This window comes from Andrena cerasifolii, chromosome 5 (assembly GCF_050908995.1).
Source record: "Andrena cerasifolii isolate SP2316 chromosome 5, iyAndCera1_principal, whole genome shotgun sequence".
Classification (NCBI taxonomy): domain Eukaryota; kingdom Metazoa; phylum Arthropoda; class Insecta; order Hymenoptera; family Andrenidae; genus Andrena; species Andrena cerasifolii.
Genome location: NC_135122.1, coordinates 9,548,658 through 9,558,385, shown reverse-complemented (window position 1 = coordinate 9,558,385; position 9,728 = coordinate 9,548,658).

Here is a 9,728-nt window from a genome sequence, read left to right as displayed (position 1 = left end):
GTTTTCCAAAGCACGAGCTTGAGCTTGCGCCGTGCGCGTGCTTTATTCTGAACAGAGACTCATTGGGCGGTATGCTTTCCAGTGGCACGGTCCTCGCAGGTGCGGGAACGTTCCGTCATTGACGCGCAAGCTCTTTTTCTGCGTTTCGAACGGAAGACACATCGTTAGCCATTAGGTTCCCTTCTCGAGGACTAATGGTGTATTAATGTGTTTAGCAAATAAGTGAATTATATCGAAGACGTTGCTTCACGTGGATGCATACAGGCGAACCTGTGCGTTATTAGCTGTATCGTACGCGCGCCTTTGTTAATGATCGTCACTGGCACATACGCGACATCGATCCCTGTGCCCGACGCCGACGTGAAACGAGAGTTTTCTACGCAGCATCTGCAAAGAGGTTCGTCTCTCGGGCATGCAATTAAGGAGCGACGATGGCAGCTCTCAACTTTCGAGTACGTCAGAACGAGCTTACATGCGTGTCCACACACGCTCACGTGCGCGTTTCCCTAGCCATAACAACCGAGGAACAACGCTAATAATAGAGAAGATGACGATAATAGTAATAATACGGGTGTCTCGCGGCAATGGGGCAAATTAATCGCAGCCGAGATTCTAACGATAACGAGCATGTCGCGCATGCTGGATGACAATGACGACGAGCGATTTACGTCGATTCCATTTATCGAAGAGTCTCTCCTCCCGCCAAATAGAAGACGAGCTACGGCGGAATTATAGCGACCGAATGATGTGTTTGCATAGCTGCACAGTAGGTGACTATTATTAACGCGGTCCCTGAGCGTTCGTGATAGCAGGCATTTTCCTTCTTTCTGACGCCGACAGAATTAATTCGTAATCGACGAACGTGCGCCGCGAGACATTTTTCATGTAAGAATGGTACATGGTGTTCTTTTCCGTGTGTAGTTTCTGATACTGTATAAAATGTTTGCGTACATTTGAAAGTAACAATTGTTCGATTAGGAACAGTCTAAAACAGTAGGCATGCTGTTTTGTTCTTACGATTGGAGTGGTAAACGATTAATCTTGCTGATTTCCATTTATATAGTACATCGCATCGAGATCAATTATGTTTCTGTTCAGCTGACCGTGTGCTTCTCACGTCTGCGATTTCCCCACCTCGATACCCGTAACCCCCACCTGAAACCTACCCTGTATCTTCCTTTTCCTCCCACCTAAAATCACCGATGACGTTTCCTTTCACTGCCTCTCTGACGTACGTACGTAACAGAGTGCATTTGATTCTCGGACACCAACCGCACTCACACAGCGACAGAGCCGCCCCCTCTTAGGCGGCCTCTACATCTTCCTTGCGAGCACAGAAGGGGCCTTTTCTTTCGCTGTACGAGTGCGGCTGGTGTCCGAGAATCAAATGGACCCAGTTACGCAGAAAGCTACCAACCCTCAATAATCTGGAACCGAGTACATTTAGTTTCAAGATTTTAATTGCTGAAGAAAAGTATATTAATATTAATATTATTCTAAATTTTCTGTTGGTTTTTGTTTTTTAAATGTAAAATGGAACTATGGCTTGGTAGTCTTAATAATTGTGTAATGTAAGAATTGTTCTATGAGTTGGTAAATTTTTGCAAAACAAAGATCAGAAAATTATGGGATCTGTACTGTGTTTAAATAATTTTTTGTCATTTTGAGGGTTGGTAGCTTTCTGCATAACTAGGCCCAAACGCACTCTGTGTACAATCCTGTATCTTGTACCACTGCGTGAACGTCGCTACACCAAAAGAATTTAATTAAGATGCTCTTCGTTAGTGACGTACCGTTCGCACTTCCGCCAATAAGCAAACGACTTTTCTTATTAAGCTGAATGACCGTGAATTCCAGGGACGATGTAACTCCTCCGACAGATATTTTCTATGTGCCTCTAATGAGTTTTGTATAAATCGACAACAAAACCGCGAAAGGAGACTTCCTTAACGAGGGGGCAAACAAATTAAATAGGTGTCAAACTAATTTTATACGGTGCTATGAGTAAACGATGTGAGATAATCAATCAAGGCAATATACGTAATGTATATTCAACTGTATTAATATTTAAACGATTTTACCTATATAATAGTATTTTATAATATCTTTGACCAAATTAGTGGACAAGTAACACCATTTTGATTTATTCGCTTTTTATTTTTTCTATTTTCTATTCATGTATTCGAATTTCTCTTTGTAATCCCATTTCTATTTATTCGTAATTTGTTGTTTAAATTTTCCATTCATATCTTCGAGCTTTTCTTTTTAATGAAAAAATAATTCAATTAGCGATTGAGACAATCTGATCCTAGTCATTTCTGCGCGTAGGGTGGATTTGTCGCAGAGCGTTTGAAGGATCGTGGAAAGAAAGGCTTTCTACGTGACTAATCGATTCCTAATACATAAACATTGGAAATCGCGTTATGAGTGGGACACTGGAATAACTAACTGTTTGTAGGTTTTGGTGCCACGGATTACGCCAGGCGACGCAACTCTGTCGTGGTTACTCGCGTGACGTCATAAGGAGATCAAAAGTTCCGGGGAAGTTGATAAAGATTCCACGACATAGATAGGATAGATCTTGAAAGTGGAAGGTTTGAATTTCGGAATCAGAGCCAATTCCCTCCTCCTTCGTGTCTCTCTTCTACTTTCGCTGGTGTCGGTTTACGGTATTGGTTGTGATTAATAGAGTGACTTGGCGATTCTCGCAACGAGCACGCCGGTCTCGCCGATACTTGCGAAATTCTTTCGCGCCTACGAAGGTGGACGCGTACGCCGGCTATGTCACGTTTAATTTTCGGGGTCAAGTGCACAAGGAGCATTCAGGGAATACCATGGAGTATGACGCGCGCGTACCTCGGTATACGTAGAGGAGCAGCTTTTTCTTATATAATGGAAAGATAGGCATCTTATATTGCGGTACAGCTTTACGATACGAGCTGAACTGTCGATGAAATGAAAAGGGAAAATGTGACAGGATCCAGCGCTGCAATAGGTGACTGTGTAACTAACGTTGATATAGTAGTTTCTTTTCGTTATATTATGTTACTCGGAAAAAGGAGCCGTGAAATTGGTCAATACAGTAATGCTTCGATATTGGATCACAGATTGGAATGGTGATGATCTTCTAACGGGGTTTGGTATTGTCTTTTCACTAACAAACCATCTCACGGCTACGTACTCACTTATCCGTATCTTTTGATGAGAGGAAAGAACAGGAGGGAATAATTAACATAGCTAAATAATTAGAAATATGGCAGAGAGGAAATGATATATAATACCGTAAACTGGGGGGGCGGGGGCGCATTGGCAGTTAACATATATTAAAGGAGGAAGAAGTAAATTGTAGTAAAAGATGCAATCTCTACCTAAACTGCAAGGTTTAGAGACTTAACTGGACCTAATGCCACACAATCGTCAAGTCTTTTCTACCGTTACTCAACTCTTATAGGATTATGCGGGTCATCGGCTGGGGAAGTACGCGTGCCGATTCAAACTGTCGTTGATACCTCCTCCTGGAAGTCGTGTCTTGACTGTCGCATGCGTACCCGTTCGTCTGCCATAATTCTAGCACGCATAAACTTTGATAAGATTTTTTAACTTAACTGATCCGTCGCCACTTTTACAGAGAATCAATACGGAGGACTCCCTCGTCTGAACCTCTGAGCCTGTCACGCAGACGGCTGCAAACTTGAACGCAAAAGTTTCGCAACAATTTAATTCCTATACGTGCCTACTATTCGAAATAATTTTGGTTTAATTGCTGCTTAGGCTAATCGGCGAAATCGCGCGGATTCTATTATTCACTAACGGAGACTTGACACTGCTTTAAGTTTATGTAAATTGACAGAAAATCAGGGGCGAATTTGCATAGGTGTAGATTAAGTAGGCTGCAGCCTAGGGCGGCAAATTTTGGGGGGCGGTAAATTTTAGGCGAAAGAGATTGAAAACGGTTTAAATACAGAGGCTTGAGACAACTTTAAAAACAATTCACTTTTTTCTTGATGTAGCAAATTAGTAATAACTCACATGTGAATTGTCATATTCAATTAACTTTAAAATTTTCTTAACTGTTTTAAATTAAAATATTTGATAATGTGTGTTTCACGGAAAGGGAGGCAGACCCTTGTTAGCCTAAGGGCGCCAAATCTCCACGTCCGCCCTTGCAGAAAATATTTTGGTTTGTTAATGTAGAGCCGAGAATAGATATTAATTAAGATTACGTGGTTATAGATGTAAATATAATTAATAACTTCGTGAAGTTTTGTGAAAATGTTTATAATGGAAATGACTTTGTTTAAAAACTATGATAATTTTCATTGCACACATCGATTCGGAGAAAGGGATACTCGCTGGAGAATAATAAATATCTCAATTACACTATCGTGTTTATAGTACAGAAATAAACAGGCAGTTTATCGTGGGAACAGTACGGGGTACAGAATTTATCATCCGTGCGCTCTTCAGAATCTTATTAACCTCACCAACGTCCGATTACTAAGTAAGTGTGAACATCTCCAGTGACACATTCGGCGAAGAGCCGCATTTCAATTTAAGCACTTTTATACGTGACCGTCCTCACGCGTTTTTTCAGTAAGTAGCTTCGTTTGAGATTACACTTTACGTGCTATGTGCATACATACGGGCGTTTTTCTGCGTGTAAATAACGTAAGGCGTTGCATCAGCATTACAACTTCCAACGATAGAGAAGCATGCTTAGAAACACGTCATCAGTTCAGGCAATACAGAACAGAAGGACTAAATTAACTTAGGTACTTATAATTTCACTGCACGCTGCATTAAATTTATTATTGGATAAATATTTAGGGGCCCAGTGGAAATTAGGCACATGCCACCGTTTTATGATTTTTTTACGCCATACCTATTGCAGGAACGAATTAATGGTACAAAGAAACGAAAATTTCTGCACATGTGGTATGTGCCTGTTTTCCACTGAGTCGCTCATTTTTATAATACTTATATCGTATATCTTGTCTAACGTGAGAAACTGCCTTTAATTATCTTCCTTCATTTTATATCGACTCTTATTATAAACACGAGTTTATCATCATTATTATTTTCATTTTTTTTTCATTTCCTGACAAAATTCTAAATTTAATTCTTGCCACTATACCTAACTGCAAAATTAATCTACTATTTAACTTGCAATTCTTTTTGTTCCCAGTGTTTTCAATGTATTGCATGTTTTATACCCTTCTTCACTTTTTGAAGATATTTACAATATACATGTTTAAAATATAGTCCAGTATGTCAAGGAATATAGTTAAGTGCCTGCTCTTTTACTGAATTACTTCCTTGGCACCTTACTGTCCTGTTATGGATTCTACACCAATATACTTAAGGTGAATGTCCCAATTTCTGATCATTTCGTATTTTTCTTATTATTATATGCGTTACGTTTGTGCCGTAGTTGCAACAAACTAATTATAAATTATTTAAACATTTACGCGAGTGTTGCACGAGCTTGGACCAATATATACATCGCTATTTTTCATGAGCAGAAATACGGACATTAGAGCGTTATATATTTAATTACAAATTACTAATAGTTAAACATCTTGAAATATCTTTCTTAAATAGTTTTTCAATTGGTTGATTTATTATTAAAGAATCAATCAATTACTCTGCAAATTTCGATGACAAACAAATTATTTACACCTTCTTTATGACGAGTTACCTCTTAAATCAGCTGAAATTGGGACATTCACCTTAGATTCCTTTTTCTTTTTCTTATTTTGCCACGAGTAGGCACTAAAAGGTGAAAACTATCCTATTAATACGAAACTGCGATATAAACAAACGCACCGAATAATTTATTAGTAGCCACGATTAGACGTTATCTTACGAATCTATCGCCACGTGAAAACTTAGTTCCTTCGGCATGCGTCACGCTTCGGTCTCCAGATTTGCCCATTATTTGCATGCAAGATTTCACTTCCGGTTCAAATATACGACGCTCTGGGGTTAAGCGGTGACTAGTTGGCTTTACGCAGAAAACGTACGCATCCTCGTGGCGCTAGGCCCGAAGGCAAAAAAGAGGCGAATAAACGAGAGCAATACGGGCTCGTTAATTAGTGAGTCAAGGCGGTTTACTGTTTCGCGGGAAACACGCGCGTTATCCACCGAAAACTGAGAGTGCGCCATGGCGCGCAGCTAGCGCATGACGAGTTCCAGTCGTCGATGCTCGCGAGATTGACGCACGGGATTACGTTAGTTATTCGAATTAGCCTAACTTCGCATCACGCTATTACGCGAGTATCCACTCATCAGCGTGTAATGCCAGCCACCATAACGATAATCACTTCGATGGAAACGGGAAAGAATAACCAGAATCTTGTACCCCAACCATTGACTCCTAAGGAATGTTATTTTGCTCTACATTATCAGTTTGCAATGATGTCGAAAGATGGCGTGAAAACTAAGCGTCTGTGCGGTTTCTTATATATGTAGGTCAACGAGGTCCTTTGGATGTAGTAATTAAATCGATAATGGACAATCAACGTCCCTACGTTAAGCGTATCAACATTTTTCGGTTTATGTATGTATTATGTATTCTTGCTTTTGTATCCGCAGTTACATTTCTTAATTATTATTATTACTTTGTATGATAAGAATTCACTTGCCATACCGTTTCTCTGTTGCAAAAAGTTGTATATGTATGTACTGTATGTATGTAACGTTTCAAATCAGTAGAAATGATGTGACGTAAGTAATAGAAAAGAAGGTGACAGAAGTTAATGATATCTGTAAGCTAAAGCTTTATTAATTTTTGTTACGTCAATGATTTTTGTTAATTCATATGTTACGAAAGGAACGAAATAACAGTGTAATCAGAATTAAATATTTTTAAAACTTCAAATTGTTGAAAACAAGATAGCCACGGAAATTCATGAGAGACCCCGGAAAGTTCGAGAAATATCATCTAAGGGTTGCCAGTAACTAATAAGAATCCACGATAATCCCCTCGTTTCGGCATACTTTCAAAGAAAATTCGAAGGTTGAAGGAGAGACGCGGCGGTCCCACGTGTCGCTGAGGAAGACCCTTCCTTCGAACTCGAGCGAAAGCGAAGCGTTAAAAAGGATCTATCGTGATATAAGGGCAACTAATTTCGCCGCCCGTCTGAAGATTTCAGATGGAGTTCGTTGGACCCTCTGCTCCAGGGTGTGTTGGTGGTTGGTGCGCGTACAAGGATCTCGATCTCTGCAACCGGTCGGGATTTCGCGCTCGGTATTACGCGAGCGAATTCGAGGCGCGTACCGGCACGTTGCGCAGAAAAACGGCGTTTAAACTGGCCCAAGTGGAAAAGGCGGGAGGCGATTTTTCGAAAGAGGCAATTATCGATTCGTGTGGTCCAAGCGATCGCGACGGTTGCAAGAAGCGGATAGAGACATCGGCCACATTCCAACAGTACGACAGGCACGCCGAGAACCCAATAGGGACCAGGACGTTTCCTCTCTTTCTTTATCTCACTCTTTCCCTGGCCGTCTTGCTGCTTGCCGCTTTTGCCCTTTCTGCTTAACATTTCGGCCACACAAGGACCACCCAGAACCACTCTCGTTGCCTGGCGCAATATTCAATACCCGAGGTATACCGTGGGCATTAAAAGCCAAAGAAACAGATAGCGGGTCAGCCGCCAAAGCGGGGCTGCCCCGAAAGGATTCTCGGTCCGTGCTTTGCAATTTTTAGAACGTTCGCTCCGGTCGGGCGAGAAAACCTGCACACGTATATAGAGGGGCGGACGTGGGGCGTAGGGTGCCTGGCACCGTTATGCCAGGGACAATTATTTCATCTTGTTAATTGGAGTTTTTATTTTTGTAATTGTTTAGCTACGAACTGGAACATTCCGCGTGGACACCTACGGCAATCCTCACTTCCACCACCCTTAATTGTACTGCTCACGTCATCTGTGTATGAATCTTACGTAAGGAGTTCAGCTGGGTGTGTCACTTGCAGAAACACTATGAGGAAACTTTTTATAGAACTCCCACCGGGTCATTCTATACTTGTTTTATGGGGGTGTTTCGGAGTATATTCTGTATTTCTGATTTTCTGGGAACGCCGAGGATTTAACATGGTACCTATTAAAAATAAATGCTACGCGATGCCACAAATTTTCTGTGCTTTCTTTTGACGTGCTCGAGTATTAGGCTGGTCGGACACAAATAGCCGATCAGCGTCCTTGTATTCGACACGTTATAATTCAGATATAACTTACAGGTATCAATCACCAAATAAAATAACATATATTGATAGTTTATGTATTTGCTGCCAACGAGTTGCAAGATCATTTATTTATGCCTTTTTTAAGGAGTTCTGGAGTTCTTGAATTAACTAAGCCTTCGAAGGGTTCCATTGCTTTTGTAGCGAAATTTACTTGCTTGAGAAAATGTCCTATTTAAATGTTGAAATGTGTTGTACGCTCACTAGCTGCATCGCTGCCCCAAATTTTCTCTATATTTCGGGTAGCTTCTGCAACGTTATGCCCCCATTTTGAACTCGTGAAGCAACGATATTCGTAAATCGCGGTTACTCGTATTAAACAATAATGCATGTAGTTAAGTTTCTACAAAGAATACAAGAAAAGAACGAAGTACTCTACATTGCGAAGGTTAAACTTTATCGCTATATAAAAATAATTGAAGGACGACAACAACTGTTGCTGTAATAACACGGCACACTCGGCCATTTATTTCCCAACAACCTAATATTTAAAAGTTTGTATTTGGTCGGTACTTTGGACAGCTTTGTCATTGCTGTGTGTACGATTGTACATGTAGTAGTGGACAAGTCCGTTTCAAATTTGTGCAATATTATGAAGAAGCATAATGTTTAATCGTGGAATATATTAATATATTATGAATGTAGAGATTTGGAGACAATGACATTGGAACTTAGTTTTGAATAGCTCCGACAGTGAATAAAAGTCAATAATATTCCAAAATGAAGAAGCTTCTTTAATTTCAATCGTCGTTTTTCTTTCGTTTTCCAATGAAAGAAAAGATATTCTACTATTATATTAACTTTGAAGATACATTTTATGTCTTCTAAAATAAAACTTTATATTTTTTTATAAATTGTATTGCTTTTATACAACGTGCAATGCATCCCCCGCGCTATACGAGGGTCTACTGTAGGTACTTTGTTTTTTATGTACAAATCCTCTATCCCTGCATATACTTACAGATATAAACTTGCATACGTTAATGAGTTAATATTTCATTTATAATTTATCTTTAATACCTAAAATATCATATTAATCTGTTTGGATAACAATATATAGCATTCCTCCACATTCTTTATAATATCAACCTAACCCAGACTTAATCTCAATCAATAATTAAAAAATAATATTATAAATGTTTCTCATTTTCTGCTCTCATATTCTGCAGAAAATTCATCATTTCTTCCAAAGTATCTGTTTCATCTCCCGCACAAATTATATTCCCCGTACAAGATTTATAAAAAGCGGGGACCGATCGTCTCATTCCTTCCCTATTTCTTAATTTATTTCCTCCGCAGCGATCTGATCGCAGAGGAACGTAGTCCAGAGGCCTTAATGCGTCGAAAGGAAATAAAAGAAGCTTACCGGAGTAGGAGAGAGAGGTCAGCATCGAGGTAGCGGCGACTTAAAAATTTTCTGAGCCGTGAAATCAGCGTTCATTTATCGGCGTGTTCGGGCCAGCGAATGTTTATTATGTCGGACGGA